The sequence below is a fragment of the Cervus canadensis genome, chromosome 16 (assembly GCF_019320065.1).
Source record: "Cervus canadensis isolate Bull #8, Minnesota chromosome 16, ASM1932006v1, whole genome shotgun sequence".
NCBI classification, from domain to species: Eukaryota; Metazoa; Chordata; class Mammalia; order Artiodactyla; family Cervidae; genus Cervus; species Cervus canadensis.
Window position 1 is genome coordinate 9,279,867 of NC_057401.1, and position 19,224 is coordinate 9,299,090.

The 19,224-nt window shown below is 40.3% G+C and overlaps 1 pseudogene; it reads right to left on the minus strand.

The window, feature by feature from the left end:
• Nucleotides 1-15,351: 15,351 nt before the first annotated feature.
• Nucleotides 15,352-18,089, minus strand: LOC122454186 (annotated as a pseudogene).
• Between the last annotated feature and the right edge of the window lie 1,135 nt (nucleotides 18,090-19,224).

The window sequence follows — 19,224 nt, forward strand, 5'->3', positions numbered from 1 at the left end:
AATTTTGTTGTCTAGACTGCAGTCTAGAGGGAAATGAGACTGCAATCTACTCATTCCTCTTGCTTTCACAATAGAACCAATCACAGTTGTGATGAGAATCATCCCAAATTATAAGGCATAAAAACTGGCAGTGCCTCATATGTTATTAGTTTATTTGCAGATGGCACCACAATTTACAACCCAATCCTATTACAAGAAATGCTGATTTCACAAATGCTCTGCTTGTGAGCAGGAATAAAATGCTCAGAAATCACAGCAGTGCCATACTCTGTTTAAGCTTTCCAAAATGTACCTTAAGGCAATTCTTGAAAGTTATAAGAAATTGCTCTACCACCTTCAAGCCATTGCAAGTATATGCACATTGCATCAAATATGCATATAAACCAATAAATATCTTTGTTGCTCTCTAATTAATCACAAACAATTACACATAATTATTTCATTAAGTGGAAATTTTAAAGGACCTAATATGTTGAACAGGGCTTCCCTGGTGACTTAAATGGTGAAGAATCTGTCTGCAATGTAAGAGACCCGGGTTCAATCCCTGGGTCAGGAAGATCTCCTGCAGAAGGGAATGGCTACTCACTCCGGTATTCTTGCCTGAAGAATTCCATGGACAGAGGAGTCTGATGGGCTACAGTCCATGGGGTGGCAAAGAATCGGACACTACTGAAAGATTACCATACACAATATGTTGAACAATTAGCATATATAGCCAACAGAACTTTAGTTAATTAAGATTACTCCGGCATAAAATAATAAATACTGAGCACATAGCTACCAAATCCAAACATAGGTGAATTTATTCACAATAGCAAAAACGACACTAGGAGATTCATCTCAAATAAGGACTGAGAATTTTAATTCTTAGATCTGTTCTCTGACAACTTATATTTATGAACTGCCCTGAGTCTACAGGTTTTAACGTGAAGCCAAAGTAACCAATCTACTCCTTATATTTCTATTTAACATTTGGACAGATGGAAATTCAAATCACCCTTACAAAGCTGTCATTTTCGATTCAACAAACAGCTACTTGAAAAAAGAGCTTCATTTTTCTGCTCTTTGCATGATGCTCTGTGGTAAGAAACATAGCCAGACAAATCTTACCAATTCTTCGCCTCCTCCAGGAAGTCTTTGCAGCTATATTCTTCCATTTTTGTCTCATTTTATAAAATTGACTTTGTTACATTAATAAATAATATACGCTCATCTCAAGAGACTTAGAAAATACAGAGAAATAGAAAAAGGGAGGAGAGCCATGCTGAGTCCCACCAGGCAGAAGTAATAATTAAAATCTTTATGGATTCCCTCACAATATTTTGTTGAGAATTTTTATCTAATTTCAGTTATGTGATATACCCAACATTGAATGAGTTAACTTTACAAAGTAGTAACGCAGGACCATTTTTTTTCCTTTAAAAGCTTTATCTCACCAGCCTCCTGGATGCCCAGACCAAAAATGTGAGTTATCCCTGATTCCTTTGTTTCCTCTTCCACTTGCATCCAATCCATCAGCAAGTCCTGCAGGCTCTTACTGAATGTTCACCCAAGTCTCACTGAATGCAACCTCTTTTCACCGTCTCCTCTGCTCAAACACTAGTCCAAACCACTTTCCCTTCTCCTTAGGTGACTGCTGCAGCCTCTCTGCTGCTCTATTTTCCCTCTTGCCCTTGGTTATTGTACAGCGCCCCTAACAGTTTAACACATCAGCCAGAGAAAACATCTCAAAATGTAATCATAAATCAACCACATGCTTAAGACTCTCCATAGGGTTCTGAGTGCAACTGGAATAAAATTCACCCTCCTTACCACAGCCTACAAAGCCCCACATGATCTGATTCCCACTTCTCTTCAACCTCATTCAGGATGGGCTGGTCCCTCTGGCCTTTGGGTCCCTCAGATTAGCGCCTTTCTGCCTCAAGGACTTTATATTTGGTATTCCTCTGATGGGAAGACTCTTTACCTGAATCTTTCTGTGGGTGTCTCTTTCTCATTCCTCAGAACTCTGCTCAAATGTCACCTCCTCTGAGTGTCCTCCCCCCTCAGTCTGTTGCTATCCCATTACCTTATTTTCTTTACAGCAGTAAAGAAACAAAACCGAGTCTCCTACATTACAAGCAGATTCTTTGCAGTCTGAGCCATGAGGGAAGCCCAAAATAGTTTAATAATAGTATTTGAGATGATCTTATTTGCTAACACAGTTGATATCTTTTATGTGAGATATAGTTGCATGAAGGCAGAGATTTTGTAATTTGTTTAAATTGAGGAATAGTTGATAATCTTGTTATTAGCATTTGCGCCACAGTCTAAGAGCACCTGGCACAGAGGAGACATTGGTTGGACTGAATCAATAGCATCAAGAACTGCAAGCCCTTAAGGAAAAATACCATATGCTATTCATTATAACGGGCTTCCCTGGTGGCTCACTGGTAAAAAAAATCGCCTGCCAATGCAGGAGATCCTAATTTGATTCCTGGGTCGGGAAGATCCCCAGGAGAGAGAAATGGCAACCCACTCCAGTGTTCTTGCCTGGGAAATCCCATGGACGGAGGAACCTGGCGGGCTACAGTCCGCAGGGTCGCAAAAGAGTCGGCACGACTTAGCCACTGAACATCAATGCGACATCACGAAAAAGTAGATCAGTGAGGAGAGAAGGGGGCCTCCTGCACTGTTGGTGGGAATGTAAATTGGTGCAGCCACTATGGAGAACAGTATGGAGGTTCCTTTAAAACCTAAAAATAGAGCTACCGTATGATCTAGCAATCCCACTCCTGGGCATATTATCTGGAGAAAACCATAACTCGAAGAGATACGTGCACCCAAGTGCTCACTGCAGCACAATTTGCAATAGCCAGGACCTGGAAGTAACCTAAAAGTCTATTGATAGAGGAATGGATAAAGAAAAATATGGTACATATATATACAATGGACTATTACTCAAGCACACACACACACACACAAAAAGAATGAAATAATGCCATTTGCAGTAACATGGATGGACCCATAGATTATCATAATCATGAGTTAAGTCAGTACGATAATCTCTGGGTTATCATATTTGTAGAAAGACAAATATATGATAGCACTTGTATGTGTTAATCTTAAAAAAAAAATGGTACAAATGAACTTATTGGCAAAACAGAAATAGAGTCACAGATATAGAAAACAGACATGATTACCAGGGGGAAGGGAGAAGAGGGATAAACCAGGAGACTGGGATTCACATACATATTGTGCTGTGTGTGTTAGTCACTCAGTCCTGTCCGACTCTTTGTGACCCCGTGGACTGTAGCCCACCAGACTCCTCTGTCCTTGGGATTCTCCAGGCAAGGATACTAGAGCAGGTTGCCACGCCCTCCTCCAGGGGATCTTCCCAGCCCAGGGATTGAACCGAGGTCTCTCGCTTTGCAGGCGGATTCTCTACCATCTGAGCCACCGGTGCACACTACTACGTATAAAATAGATAGGTAATTACAACCTATTGCATGGCACACGGAACTCTACTCAATACTCTGTAATGATGTGTATGGGAAAAGAATCTAAAAAAGAGTGAATGTATGTATAATTGATTCACTTTGCTGTAAAGTAACACAGCATTGTAGTAAACATAAAATCTTCTAAAGTACACATTGAACATTCTGAAGAACAGACCATATATTAAGCCATAAAATGAAAATGAATAATTTTACAAAATTGAAAACATGCTTTCCAGTCACAATGGAATAAAATTAGAAGTCAATGACAGAAGGAAATTTGGGGTATTCCACAAGAGTGGAAATTAATCAACACACCCCGAAAGAACCGATTAAGTCAAAAGAAGAAATTACCACAAAGGAAACTAGAAAATATTTCAATATGATTGAAAATCAAAACATAGCACATTAAAACTTCTGGAATGACACTAAAGCAGTGCTTAGAAGCAAATTTATAGCATTATATTCCTATGTTAAAATTTTTTAAAATCTTGAGTCAACAACAACCTTCTAGCTTAAGAAACTAAAAAAAGGGCAAACCAAACCTAAAGCAAGAAGGAGATAATAATATTAAATCAGAGCATTAATTAATTAAAAAATAGAAATATAATAAAGAAAACTAGTAAAACCAAAAGTTGCTTCTTTGACAAGGTCAACAAAATTGACAAACATTTAGCTAGACTGACCAAGACCAAAAGAAGCTCAAATTACTATAATCAGGAATGAAGCATTTTTGTAATGACCTTACAAAAATGAAATGATTATAAACGAACACAATTAACAATGTATGGAGCAAATTACATAACCCAGATGAAATGGACAAACTCCTAGAAAGATACAAACAGCTAAAATTGACTTAAGAAAGAATAGACCTATGACAAATAAAGAGACTGGATTAGTAATCCAAAAACTACCCGCAAAGTAAAGCCCAGGACTAGAATGGCTTCAGTGGTAAATTCTACCAACTGTTTAAAGAATTAGCAACCCTTTCCACAGACTCTTCCAAAAGTTTGCAAAGGAAAGAATGGTTCCCAATTCAATCGATGGGGCCAGTTTTATCAAAACTAGACGAAGTCATCACAAGAGAAAACCAAAAACCAATATCTCTTATAAATTTAGATGCAGAAATCTTTAGTAAAATATCAACACGCACACCCTAGAGTTCACGGTCTGCCACCAGAGAAGCCACTACAATGAGAAGCCACACACCGCAACTAGAGTAGCCCCTGCTCATCACAGCTAGAGAAAGCCCTGCATCAGCAAAGACCCAGCACCACCAAAAATAAATACATCATTTTTTAAAAAATAAAGGATTAAAACTACATGATTATTTCAACAAATGCAGAAAAACATGTGCCAATGGAAATAATGGGTATGCTTATGGTATAGATAGGGATGGCTTCACAGGTGTGTATCTTCAAGTTCATCAAGTTATATACATTAAATAAGTACAACTTTTTATATGTCCCGTCAGGCCTAAATAGAGTGGCACTTTTTGTCGTTAATTTACAAATGTCCAATACCTTTTCACTATTAAAAAGGAAACCCCACTCAATTAACTAGAAATAAAAGGGAGTTTCCTCAATAAAGAATTTAAAATAAAAAGCATCTTAATAAAAACCTTCACTAACATCATACTTAATAGTGAAAGGCTGAATGCTTTCCTCCTACACTTAAAAACAAGACAGATGTCTGCCCTCATCACCTCTATTCAATGTTGTACTAAATGCAAATAAGCCTGGACAAAGGAGATAACGGCATCAAGATTGTAGAGGACAAAGTAACCCTATTCAGAGATGACATGATCTCATATATAGAAAATCCTAAGAAATGTCAAAAAAAATAAAAGCTATTAGATTTAAAGCATGTAGCAAAGTTCAGGATACAATATACAAAAAAAAAAAAAAAAAAGCTGTATTTCTATACACTAACAATGAACAATCTGAAAATGAAATTAAGAAGACAATTATGATAAAAAAACATCATAAACAGAATACTTTAGAAATAATTTATCAGAAAAGTATAAGACTTGTACTTGGAAAACAACAAAAGAAAAATCACTGAAAGAAAATTAAGAAGATCTAAATAAATAGACATCCTATGTTCATGGATTGGAACACTTACTATTGTTAAGATGGCCAAACTCCCCCAACTAATCTACAGATTCAAAGCAATCTCCATCAAAATCCACTGGGTTTCCTTGTAGAAGTTGACAAACTGATTCTAAATTCATATGGAGATGCAAGGGACCCAGAATAACCAAATAATCTTGAAAAAGAAATAGAAATTTGGAGGACTCACACTTCCCAATTGCAAAACTTATTTCGAACCTACATTAATCAAGAAAGTGCAATACTGGCATAAGAAGAGATATACAGATCAATGGGATCTAATTGAGAGTCCAGAAATAAGCTCATATATCTACGATAAACAGATTTTTTCACAAGGGTGTCAAGACAACTGAATGGGAAAGAATGGTGTTTTCAATAATGTTGCTGGGACAACAGGATATACACATGCAAAAAACAAGAACAAAATAAAAACAAATCCAAGTCTGACTCCAAGCTCATGCCATGTATAAAAAACAATTCAAAATTAATCACAGACCTACATGTAAGAGCTAGAACTATAAAACTTTTAAAAGAAATACAGGAATAAATTTTTAAGACCTTGAATTAAGTAACGGTTTCTCAAATACAATACATCCCTGGTGGTCTAGTGGTTAGGATTCGGCGCTCTCTCTCAAATACAATACAAAAAGCACCAACATAGAGACTTCCCTGGCAGTCCAATGGTTAAGACTGTGCACTACCAATGCACGGGGAACGTGGGTTTGATCCCTGCTCAGGGAACTAAGATTCCACATGCCACATGGCATGGCCAAAAAATAGCACAAACATAAATAAGAAAAAACAGATAAATTGTATTGCATCAAAATTAAAAACTCTCAAGTGATACCACCAAGAAAATAACAACAAACCATAGAATGAGAAAAAAAAATTTGCAAATCACATATCTACTAAGGAATATCTATCTAAAATGTACGAAGAGCTCTTACATTCCAACAATGGAAAGACAAATAACCCAATTTTCTTTTAATGAGCAAAGGATTTAAAAAGACATTTATTCAGAAAAGAAATACAAATGGCTGAAAGACCATTAAAAATAACATGATAAGTCGTTAGGAAAAAGTAAATCAAAACTATTTCATACACACCAGGATGGCTAAAATAAACGACAGAAAATAACAAGCAGTGGGAAGTGTGTGGAGAAAGTAGACTTCGCCTGCATCCCTTGTGATATTGCAAAATGGTATAGCTGCTTGGGCAGTTTCCAAAAATGTTAAATTACCATAAGACTCAGCAATTCTATCCTAAATATATATCAAAAAGAATCCAAAACTATGTCCACAGAAAAACTTGTCCTTGAATGTTCAAAGCAGCATTAGTCAAGAAATAGATAAAAAGTATAAACAATGCAAATGCTAATTAACTCATGAATGGATAAACAAAAGTGATATGTCCATGTAATGAAATAGTGTTTGTCTATAAAAGGAGTTAAGTAGTGATACATGGCATAACATGAAAAAAATTTGACAACTATACGAATTGCAAAAGCCAGACACCTCTACACTATGGTCATTTAGATAAAGTTTCATAACAGGCAAATCTACAAAGCATAGAGCCTGTGCCCTGCAGCAAAATAAGCCATGCAGTCAGAAACCCGCGCCCCGCAACGAGAGAGAGCCCTCACGCAGAAACGAAAAACCAGTGCAGCCAAAAATAAATATATAATAAATAAATAAATTTCAAAAACAAAACATGGAAGTCATTCTGGATGAGTTATCTTTAATATTTACTTTATTGGATTTTTTCTTTCAAACTAAAAAGCAATATATACTTTTTATCGCCTTTTATCATAAGCCCTCCTCTCAAAATCCTGAAGGTATCAAAGATAAACCCAACAATATTTCCCCTCCCTATGACCCTCACTCCCACCACCACCTCTTCCTAAGAGGATAAATGTTAACAGCTTAATGCCCACATTCTTCTCTATGTTCACAGTAATGCACTCAAGTGAAAATCTTCGCACCAATAAAAGCTTTTTCTCCGATTTTACAAAACTAGGTCATGCCACACACATTTCTCTTCAACTAGCTTTCTTGTGGCTTTTCCCATAGAGCATTACATCTAAATCAAACTCCTCCTTTTGAATAGTTACATAATATCCAAAAATAGGGCCATGCCACCCTTTATTCAACTATTTTCTATTGATAGCATTCAAGATGTTTCTTTTTCTTTTCATCTAATGTATACCTTTATATATTTATCTACAAACCAATTCTTTTATTTTTGTAGGATAAAATTATTTAATCCAAGTTTTAAAGATGCAGAAAATCATGACTTTGCATGACAATAAAAAGCTCTTTAAATTTCATTAAGTATCCTGCTTGGTGGAAATGGGAAAATGTATTTTTCAGCTCTGAGTCATAGCCCCCAGATAGACTGGGCTTTGTATGCAAATGCATAAACAAAATTCAAATCACAAGTGCTTGCCAAACCAAGTATTAGATTCTACGTGTATGAGGGGGCAAAGGATGTGTCATAATAGACACATTTCCTGGTAGAGGAAAGTGAGCAGCTGAGGAAGGAAGCAGCTTAAGGAGCACTGACTCTTTGACAGCAAAATTCCCCTGACAGCAAAGAATCCAGCGAGCCTCCCAGGTTCAGAGTTCAGGTTAGGTTTACAGCTAGGCTTGGGGCTTCCCAGATGGCTCAGATGGTAAAGAATCCATCTGCAACACAGGAGACCTGGGTTCGATCCCTAGGTTGGGAAGATCCCCTGGAGAAGGGAAAGGCTGCCCACTCCTGCGTTCTGGTCTGGAGAATCCCATGGACAGAGGAGCCTGGTGGGCTACAGTCCAGAGTCGGACACAACCAACACTTTCACTTTCACTTTGGGGCTAGGCTCATGTTGCAACCAGGATTCCTTTCAAACCATGGGTTCCCTCACTCCCCTCTCTCCTTTGCAGCACCTCTTGGTTAGCTGGAGCCGTCTTTTCAAGAAGGGGATGCGGATGGTATGATCCTTGTGCCCTTACATATCTAAGGATTGCTTTCTATTGTGGTCATGCACAAAACACAACATGGCTCGCTTTTTTTTTTTTTTTGTCTACGCCCTGCAGCATGCAGGATCTTAGTTCCCCAACCAGGGATCAAACCCATGCCCCCTGCAGTGGAAGCACAGAGTCTTAATCACTGGACCACCAGGGATGTCCCCAACATGGCTTATTTCAAATACTTGGATCACAGCCTTTTTTCCCTCCAAATTCCACAGATAAGGTATTTTTAAAGCCTTGTAGGTTGCAGTGATTCTGAAGACAACCCAATTTTGGTTTCTCTGCTGGTAACTTATGTGTGTGCATATGTACAGAATATAAATATCATGAACTGTAAATGCACTCTCTGTCATTAAAATGGCCAGCAGCTAAACTGTCTGCTCGGATATACTCAGAACTTATCCAAAATGCTAAGACAAAGAAGGAACTCTACATGAACTATGCCTATGGCAATATGACCATTACATCAGTAATTGTGAGTCTTAAAGTGCCAGGGTAGTCAGGACACAGCAAATTACCCTGAGGCAATAATTTAAAGATTTGATTTTATTATTCTTGAATTGCTTCAAGTTATCCAATGCCATCAGAAGGAGTCGTCCCACCCAACAGTTCCAGAATGCCTTGTACCATTTATTTGGGGGCATCAGCTATTTAGTTTGTTATAGTGCCGCCTTCTGGTGTACCTAGGGAAAGCAGAATGTGTAGTTTTGCTGGTATATACTGTGGGCTGTTGAGACCCGACGTGTGAAGGGGCACGTAACGCTTTCTTCCTCATTCTGGCCAGTTGTCCATCTGTCCAAAATCTGCCCTTCCCTTAGGGCCTCTTTCCAACTGGAGCAAAAGGGGAATTTATGGAAACAATATAGGGAAATATCCTCAAACTCTAAAAGAAGGACCAACAGGCTTGAAAAGACAGAACAGAGCTACTTGTGGAATTTCAGTTGCAGAAATTGACAATGGATATTGTGACATTGCAACTAGGGTGAATGAGCAGAAGCAACTATCTTCTGTGTTTTTGTTAACTCTGCTGAAGTTCCAATTCCAGAGAGAGACTGTTCTGTTGGTCTCAGGTCACATTCCCACTTCTTGGCAGGAAAGCATAAAGAATGTGACAGTTCGTTGTACTGACTCAAGTGAGAAAGGCAAGTCCCCCAAATAGCGTCAGAATGCTTTTAGCCGAAAAAAAAAAAAAAATGCTGAACTCATCCCTATTCAGTTTATAGATAAACTGCCTTTCCAAGTGGATATTTGTAGGATTCTTTGTTGTTGTTGTTGTTGTTCAGTCACTAAGTTGTGTCCAATTCTTTGCAGCCCCATGGACTGCAGCACTCCAGGCTTCCCTGTCCGTCACTCACTTCCAGAGTTTGTTCAAATTCGTGTCCACTGAGTCAGTGATGCCATCCAACCATCTCATCTTCTATCACCCCCTTCTCCTGTCTTCAGTCTTTCCCAGCATTAGGGTCTTTTCCAGTGAGTCAGCTTTTCTCATCAGGTGGCCAAAGTGTTGGAGCTTCAGCTTCAGCATCAGTTCTTCCAGTGAATATTCAGGGTTGATTTCCTTTAGGACTGACTGGTTGGATCTCCTTGCAGTCCAAGGGACTCTCAAGTCTTCTCCAATACCACAGTTCAAAAGCATCAATTCTTCGGCACTCAGCCTTCTTTATGGTCCAACACTCACATCCATACATGACTACTGGAAAAACCATAGCTTTGACTAGATGGACCTTTGTGGGCAAAGGTCCTATGCTTTTTAATACACTGTCTAGGTTTGTCAACAAAGGTCTATCTAGTTAAAGCTATGGTTTTTCCAGTAGTCATGTATAGATGTGAGAGTTGGACTATAAAGAAAGCTGAGTGCCAAAGAATTGATGCTTTTGAACTGTGGTGTTGGAGAAGACTCTTGAGAGCCTCTTGGACAGCAAGGAGATCCAACCAGTCCATCCTAAAGGAAATCAGTCCTGAATATTCACTGGAAAGACTGATGCTAAAGCTGAAACTCCAATACTTTGGCCACCTGATGCAAAGAACTGACTCGTTGGAGAAGACCCTGATGCTGGGAAAGATTGAAGGCAGGAGGAAAAGGGGACAACAGAGGATGAGATGGTTGGATGGCATCACCGACTCAACAGATGTGAGTTTGAGTAAACTCTGGGAGATGGTGATAAACAGGGAGGTCTGGCATGCTGCAGTCCATGGAGTCGCAAACAGTCAGACACAACTAAGTGACTGAACTGAACTGAGGTTTGTCACAGTTTTTCTTCCAAGGAGCAAGTGTCTTTTAATTTCATGGCTGCAGTCACTGTCCACAGTGATTTTGGAGCCAAAGAAAATAAAATCTGCCCCTGTTTCCATGTTTTCCCCATCAATTTGCCATGAAGTGAGGGACCCAGATGCCATGATCTTAGTTTTTTGAATGTCGAGTTTTAAGCCAGATTTTTCACTGTCCTCTTTCACCCTCATCAAGAATTTCTTTAGTTCTTCTTTGCCATAAGAGTAGTATCAACTGCATATCTGAGGTTGTTGATATTTCTCCTGGCAATCTTGATTGCAGCTTTAAACCCATGTAATTCAAAATATTTTCTTTGGGTATACCTTTCTTTGGGTCCCTTCTGTTTTTGTCTGGAACACACAAGCCCACTCAGCATGTGTGCTTAGGAGCTGTTCCATCCTTTATCGGACAGAGGAGCCCGGCGGGCTACTGTTCATGGAGTTGTAAGAGTCGGACATGACTTAGCGACTAAACCACCACCACCACATTTCATATGTTATGCTATCTTCCCTAAATTCTTAAAGAGATGGGAATACCAAACCACCTTACCTGCCTCCTGAGAAACCTGTATGCAGGTCAAGAAGCAACCACTAGAACCGGACATGGAAAAACAGACTGGTTCCAAATTGGGAAAGGTGTATGTCAAAGCTGTATATTTTCACCCTGCTAACTTAATTTATATGCAGAATACATCATGTGAAATGCCAGGCTAGATGAAGCACAAGCTGGAATTAGTTTGCCGGGAGAAATATCAATAACCTCAGATATGCAGATGACACCACCCTTATGGCGGAAAGCAAAGAACTAAAGAGCCTCTTGATGAAAGTGAAAGAAGAGAGTGAAAAAGCTGACTCAAAACTCAACATTCAAAAAACGAAGATCATGGCATCTCAGCAAATAGATGGAGAACAATGGAAACAGTGACGGACTTTATTTTCTTGGGCTCCAACATCACTGCAGATGATGATTTTCACTGCAGCCATGAAATTAAAGGACGATTACTCCTTGGAAGAAAAGCTATGACAGACCTAGACAGCATATTAAAAAGCAGAGACATTACTTTGCAAACAAAGATCCATATAAGTCAAAGCTGTGGTTTTTCCAGTAGCCATGTACAGATGTGAGAGTTTGACCATAAGAAAGCTGAGCACCGAAGAATTGATGCTTTCAAACTGGGGTGCTGGAGAAGATGCTTGAGAGTCCTTTGGACATCAAGGAGATCTAACCAGTCCATTCTAAAAGAAATCAACCCTGAATACTCATTGGAAGGACTGATACGAAGCTCCAACACTTTGGCCACCTGATGAGAAGAGCTGACTCATTGGAAAAGACCCTGATGCTGGGAAAAATTGAGGGCAGGCGGAGAAGTGGGCAACAGAGGATGAGATGGTTAGATAGTATCACCAACACAATGAACATCAATTTGAGCAGTCTCCGGGAGATAATGGAGGACAGAGGAGCCTGGAGCGCTACAGTCCATGGGGTCGCAAAGAGTCAGACACAACTCAGCAACTGAACAACAACTTAAAAGAGAAATGATGCATTGTTTAATGGGAAAATTACTAAAAGGAAAAAAGGAAGAATGTCTTTATGCCTTATTTTGTTTACTTGGAATGTAGACACATTTTTAATTAATCAAACTTTGCAATAAGCCACACAAGATTTCTTTGGGAATTTGAAAGATCTGTTTGAACACCCCATAGGTATTATGCCAGAGCTGTACAGACATCTCCAGTTGATAATAAAAATAGAAGACATTTAACCTAAGCACCTCCATCTATGGGTGTATTTTTACATCTCAACAATGTAAAAATTTTTGCCTTTGAATGTTTCCTACCCCCTTTCTTAGCTCTCCAGTTTGTGGTTCTAGCACTGTAAATTTTGACCTTTTGATTGTAAATACTTCCATTGTTACAGTAGTAAAAACCCATGATGATATACAAGGTATCATGGTGTCAGACCAGCAGCATTTGTTACACCTCCTCCCAAGTTCCCATAAAAGAGCTAACAAAAAGAAAAGGACTACGTTGGTAATAACACAACGGCAAGAGGAGATTCACAAAATCCAGCTGCACCACCAATAGGGATGGACTGAGGAGTAAGATGCGGGGCTTCAGCAGACTGACAGAGTCTCTCTCTCAGAAAGCAGAAGAGGCTCCTGCTCACTCTCACTGTCCCACATAGAAAGGCTCTGTTGACTGTGGAATAGTCAGCCAATCCACCGCTGCACACAAACTGTCTTTTGACCTATTAGGTGCCAGTCCTTCCACTCCCCCCTCAGCCATTAACACCATTACACCTGCTGACCAATGGCAGCCACCATCAAGATATACGAAAGGTAGACTTGTGCCAATGCTAAGCCAATGGGTGACCAGTACCAGCAGTCCACTCACCGGAACACATCATACACCACATATGCACTCAGATGGCCCTGAAATGCCATCCCATGTGAGTAGTCAGGGATGCAGAAGATGGAGAATATCAGCAGAGGTCCAGGTGTCACTGGCATGGTACTTATTCTCTGAAAGTAAATGAAGGTGTTAGTCGCTTAGTTGTGTTCAACTCTTTGCAACCTCATGGACTGTAGCCCGCCAGGCTCCTCTGTCATTGGGATTCTCCAGGCAGGAACACTGGAGTGGGTTGCCATTCCCTTCTCCAAGGTGTCTTCCCGACCCAGGGATCAAACCTGGGTCTCCTCCATTGCAGGTGGATTCTTTACCATCTGAGTCATCAGGGAAGAAATCTTGAATGAAGTGATTGTCTTACTTTGGTCTGCTCTATCAAATCACCATAGACTGGGTGGCTTATAAACCACAGAAATTCATTTCTCACTGTTCTAGAGTCTGGAAGTCTGAGATCAGGATGCCAGCCCTCTTCCAGGTTGCAGACTGCCAACTTCTAGTTGTGTACTCACAGGCCAAAGGGGGCAAAAGAGCTCGCTGGAGTTGCTTTCATTGGGCTGGCCCAAAAGTTCATTTGGCTTTTCCTGTAACACCTTGCAGAAAACCTGATTGAACTTTTGGGCCAACCCAAGATAAGGACACTAATCCCATTCAGGAGGGCTTTGCCCTCAATTCCTGCCCAAAGGCCCCATGTCCTAACACCATCACACTGAGATTAGACTTTCTTTCCTTTTTTTTTTTTTTTTTAAAGAACTGTTTATTTACTGAACTTGGGGCAGATCAGATACACAACCAAATTTAAATTTACATCTTTTAACTCAATTTTGAAGTGTTTGCACACACACACACGCACACAAATTGGCATGCAACAGTTGTCCTAAGGTAAAACTCAGTCACCTTAAACAGTTGCAAGTATTTTCACCCAAGGTTGAAAAATTGTTTACCCTCAACATGAAAACCTGTAACAAATTTAATTATACAAAACTCATTACTTGTAGTTTTCCCCTTGCAAAGATCCAAAAAAAAAAAAAAATGTACAAGTAACCAATATACATCAGTCACAACATAATCCTGGATCATCCCCACACCAAAACCAGGTGCTCGTTGATTTTTAAACCCATCATCAGAGACCAAAAGAAAGTCGTTTTGTTCTATACAAAACAAAATTCACATGTGCCAAAAAAGAAAGACTCAAGGAAAACAAAAACCCTAGTACTGACAATGATGTTCAGTACCCTAATTAAACAGTGGCCAAAATGCCACTGATCAAAAATAAAATAGCGGCTGTATATCACTGCAAAGAAATCCAAGAAGCTGTAAGCCTTTGGCATCGGAAATCCAGATTTTTCCAATTACATGAATGCATACCTCCTACATGCCAAGAGCAGAGAAGGTGGATGCACCAGCACAGAAAGAAAACGAGCCACCATTTGCTGAAATACCCAAAGAATTGGCTTTCACAGACTTCTTACCAGGTTAGGCAGAAACCAAAAAATGGTTATTAGCTGCTTGGGTCAACAATTTTAAGTGGAGGTGATTGAGTTCTAAGGTTCAAAGTGAAACTTTGAAGGGGTGGGTAAAGGTTGTTGGTTTAAGTCTTATCTTTAAAGCAAAACCAAGATATACAACGTATAAAAGTACCAACCTGGTCACTTACTGTAGTCACAGAGCTCTACTACCATCAAGCTGGATAGAAAATGTCAAGATTCAGATTGTTGTTTCTCAACAAAATGAATCTTTCTAATGACTTGAACCGCAAGATAAGGGATTCCAAGAATAGAGTCATTTTAGTAAAGTACTTGGAGAAGGCAATGGCAACCCACTCCAGTACTCTTGCCTGGAGAATCCCAGGGACGGGGGAGCCTGGTGGGCTGCCGTCCATGGGGTCGCACAGAGTCAGACACGACTGAAGCGACTTAGCAGCAGCAGCAGCAGTAAAGTACTATCCTGAACAAACTATATTTTATAATGAAAACAAAAGGAAAGAAAACTAAGGACTCTACACCTATATTCGGCTTACAGTGTTTGAGTTTGGGGAGCGCCTGTATGATGGAGGCAGAATTCAAATATGAATTTATGCCAATCAAATGTCAAATTTTCACTATAGCTTTCCTAAAAAAGTGTTTTCCCCCAATATCTATTAATCACAAAGAAACATAAGCTGTGAAGATACAGTTCAGAAAATAAAAACATAGAAACTAATGACATTATTATGACCAAGATGTTTGGTAAACAGTGAATTATGAATTTGGGATTATGGGGAAAAGGCTTTAAACAACCCTTCGGACTTCGAAGAGTCTCTTCAGGTAGTAGATCTGTCCCAGTGTCATGGCAACTAGAACAAGAGCTTCAAAGAAGGACCAAAGGACCTCTCTGCTGTTTGTGTTGTCACTGATTGCTCTGCTATTCTCTCTCCAACTTCCATGTATTCCAGTTCACGCTTCACAGCTGTGATCGCCACTGCGAGCTCATTAATCCTTTCTTCTAGCTTGTTCTGGTGAGCTGCTTTTCCATATCTTGTCCTTTGGGGGCTTCCCCGATATCACTGGTGAACATCACTATCTTTGGAGTCATGGTAGACATCCTATTGCTGAAACAAAACTTGTGTGTTCCATCCGTGTGAGCAGCAAATGCGGACTCCCGGCCTCCTTTAGAAATTCCTTTATTATCAGGTCCTGTAATCTCCACGTCGATGTCCAGGAAGCCGCCCTCGGCCACCTCGAAGATGAGGCCCATCTTGGTGCCCGAGGTGATCCGCTGGAAGAAGCATTCCTCTGCATGCGCGTCAATGCTGACGATGTAGCCCGAGGCCGTGGCCAGGAGGGCGGCCAGGAGCACCCGCAGCTCAGCAAAGCGTCACCACGGTGGGGCTGGGGCCGAAGCCAGGACCGGGACTGCGGCCTCCGGAGCCGCCGGCGTCGCTGCCGCCGCCGCTCGAGATTAGACTTTTCAACGTAAGAATTTCGAGGGGCCCATTCAGTCCACTGAAACTCCGTATATAATCATACATTATGTACAAAAGAAATTAGAATACAAAAGAAATTAGAATACTAGAACTAGAGAAAGTAAAGGAATTTCCAATAACAAAAATCGCCAGCTGAAACATCTGGATGAAAAGTTAAAAACCTGGAGAAGGAAATGGCGACCCACTCCAGCATTCTTGCCTGGAGAATCCCATGGACAGAGGAGCCTGGTGGGCTACAGTCCATGGGGTTGCGAAGAGTCAGACACAACTGAGCGACTTCACTTTCTTTCACTTTCCTGTGCTATCCAGTAGGACCTTGTTATTTGTCCATCCTGTATATAATAGTTTGCCTCTGCCAACCCCAAACTCCCAGTCTATCCCTCCCCTTCCCCTCCCCCCTTGGCAACCCCAAAGTCTGATCTCGTGTCCGTGAGTCTTAGAACAAGATGGCTTTGAGTGGACCATCCTGAGTAAGTTTTTCAGCCTGAGATTGAATGTGTCTGCCAGACTGGCCGGGCACATACAAAATCTGCCTGAAGATTTAAAGGTATGCAGGCCATGTGACGTGAGAGCAGCAAACTCAGGAGCATGACGGACTTTTCTCTCCAGCATGATTTCTGGCTCCTTTATACTCAGTTTTTATACTGAACAAGTGTGCTTTCATTCTTTGAAACTTAGAGGCTTTTCTTAAGGATTGCTAAGGGATGCCCCCAAAATTATTATCATCACCACTGCTGAAGTTATAGTCACGGATTATAGTCAACTTTAATCTTTAACTTCACGGAATAGTCATCTTTTGCCTGATTTCTTTGATTGTTTTGTCTTTTATTTTTCAATGGCAGGAAAAAAATTGTTTTCTTTTTTTTTTTTAATTAAAATAAATCTGTATTAGTGTGTGAACTATCAGAGAATGTCTAACTGACTGAAGTCTGGGAGCTCCCCTGGTTTAAAGACACACAGAATTTCAATTGTGTTTTCTTTTCTGAATTTGTCTTTCCTGAATCCTGAGATTATTTTTGAAATGTGTTTCAAGTCATCAAAAATATACTTCTAAAGCTTTGATCAAAACTTGCCAAGATTAGGACACATAGGAGTCTATTAAGATTTAACACAGGCTAGAATGAATACACAAAGGATGGAGTGATTTTATTAGGAAAGTGAGCAGAGAAAAGTCTTCTTGGGATCAGTAAGAAGCTACATTGTATATTTAACAAAAATAAAAGGAGAAAGACTTCCCTGGTGATCCAGTGGTTAAGATTCCATACTTTCACTGTAGGAAGTGTGGGTTCAATCCTTAGTCAGGGAGCTTGGGTCCCACATGCTGTGTGGCATGTCCAATAAAATAAATCTTTAAGAAAGAGATACAAATGTGATCATATTGAAAATAAAAAAATAAAAGGAAACTTCTCTTAGAAGTATGCAGTAGTAATTTTTAAAAGCATTTATTTGTTTATCTGTGCTGGGTCTTAGTTGCAGCATGTGGGGTCTTTAGTTGTAGCATGGAAACTCTTAGTTGCCTCCTGTGGGATCGAGTTCCCTGACTGGAGATTGAAACTGGACCCCTGCATTGGGAGCACTGAATCTTAGCCACTGGACCACCAAGGGAAGTACCTGTAGTAGTCATTGTATGCCTTGTAAATAAATATTGGTTCACAAGGGGAAAAAAAGAAAAGTTAAAAATCACCCAAAAACCAGCAAGCCACCGCTTGGTGGCTGTTAGAACACCGCAGTTGCCCCTTGAATAAGCCCCCAGACAACGTGCAGTGCTGTCTCTCTGCGGCAGAGGGCAGCAGAGGACCAGGCTCCTCAGTGCCCGCTCCAGGGCTTGAGAACAGGGCGGCTCAAACCATGCCCCCATTTCAAGACCGCAGTGCAGTGACGAGCGGGTTCATGGTGAGGCCGAAGACTTCTATGACCCCAAAGAGCGGGCCTGCCCCCTGTCCTGCCTATATGCGTCAGACTACAGAGCCAGAGCCAGTGGAAGCAAGATCATCAAGCCCTGCTAAACGCTGTAGGTCTGGAAACTGTGACCATGAAGGCTCTTGGGAATAGGGGTTATGAAGATAAATCTGCCCACAGCACTGCCTTCCTCATACTTGAGAGTGGTGCCTTTATTTCTCTCTCAGCACACAAGGTCTCAGGTCTTTTTCCTTAGATTATCTCTGAAGGAGTTCAGAGTATGCCACCCCAAAATATGCCTCTATAACAAGGATTGTTTTGAGCTGAAGACAACTGAGAAGAAACAGACTTGAGAAATAAAATCTCAGCCCTCCCTCTCTTTCTGCCAGGAAGTGCAGGACAATTCTTAATCACTGGAGACAATTCCAGATTCACCTCAGAGACAGCTCCAGTGGCAGCTACATAACAAACCGCATGAAAACAGCCCTCATCTTCCATTAGTTTCCCCTACATATTCACCTGCCTACAATTTGCTGCACCAAATACCACTTTCTGAAAGCGAAGGTGCCACTTTTCAGCTTTTCACATGTCTGGTTTTGCACCGTCAGAGATTTGCCTGCAATGGATAACTCAGTGTTTTTGGAACTATTTAGACTGGATAGAAATCTGCCATTGCATTGCTACCTGTGTTTTCCTTGGCCCAGATTATCAAGTGTATGTCTGTTTAGCTATATTCAAACATCTACAACAAGACATTCTACAGCACACTCAGACTCCAGATCTGCCAGTTTTCCTAAAAGAAGCAGCCCTGCATGGGTCTCGAATGAGCGACTACTTTGGATACATGGAAATTTTGGAACAAAACTACCGACCAGTGTTGCTGAGAGTCATGCGGAACATTAGAGGGCAAAGTACATAGACCATGGAACACACAGTTTATTTTTATGTTTTATTTCTTTTTAAAGGAGACAAGGATTTGATTATTTTCTGTGTCCATAACAACATGTGCTTTGTGAACACACAATATTATAGATCAGTACTGAGAGGTTTTGAATACAGTAATATATTCAAGCAGGTAGCAGCTCAGTTGAAGT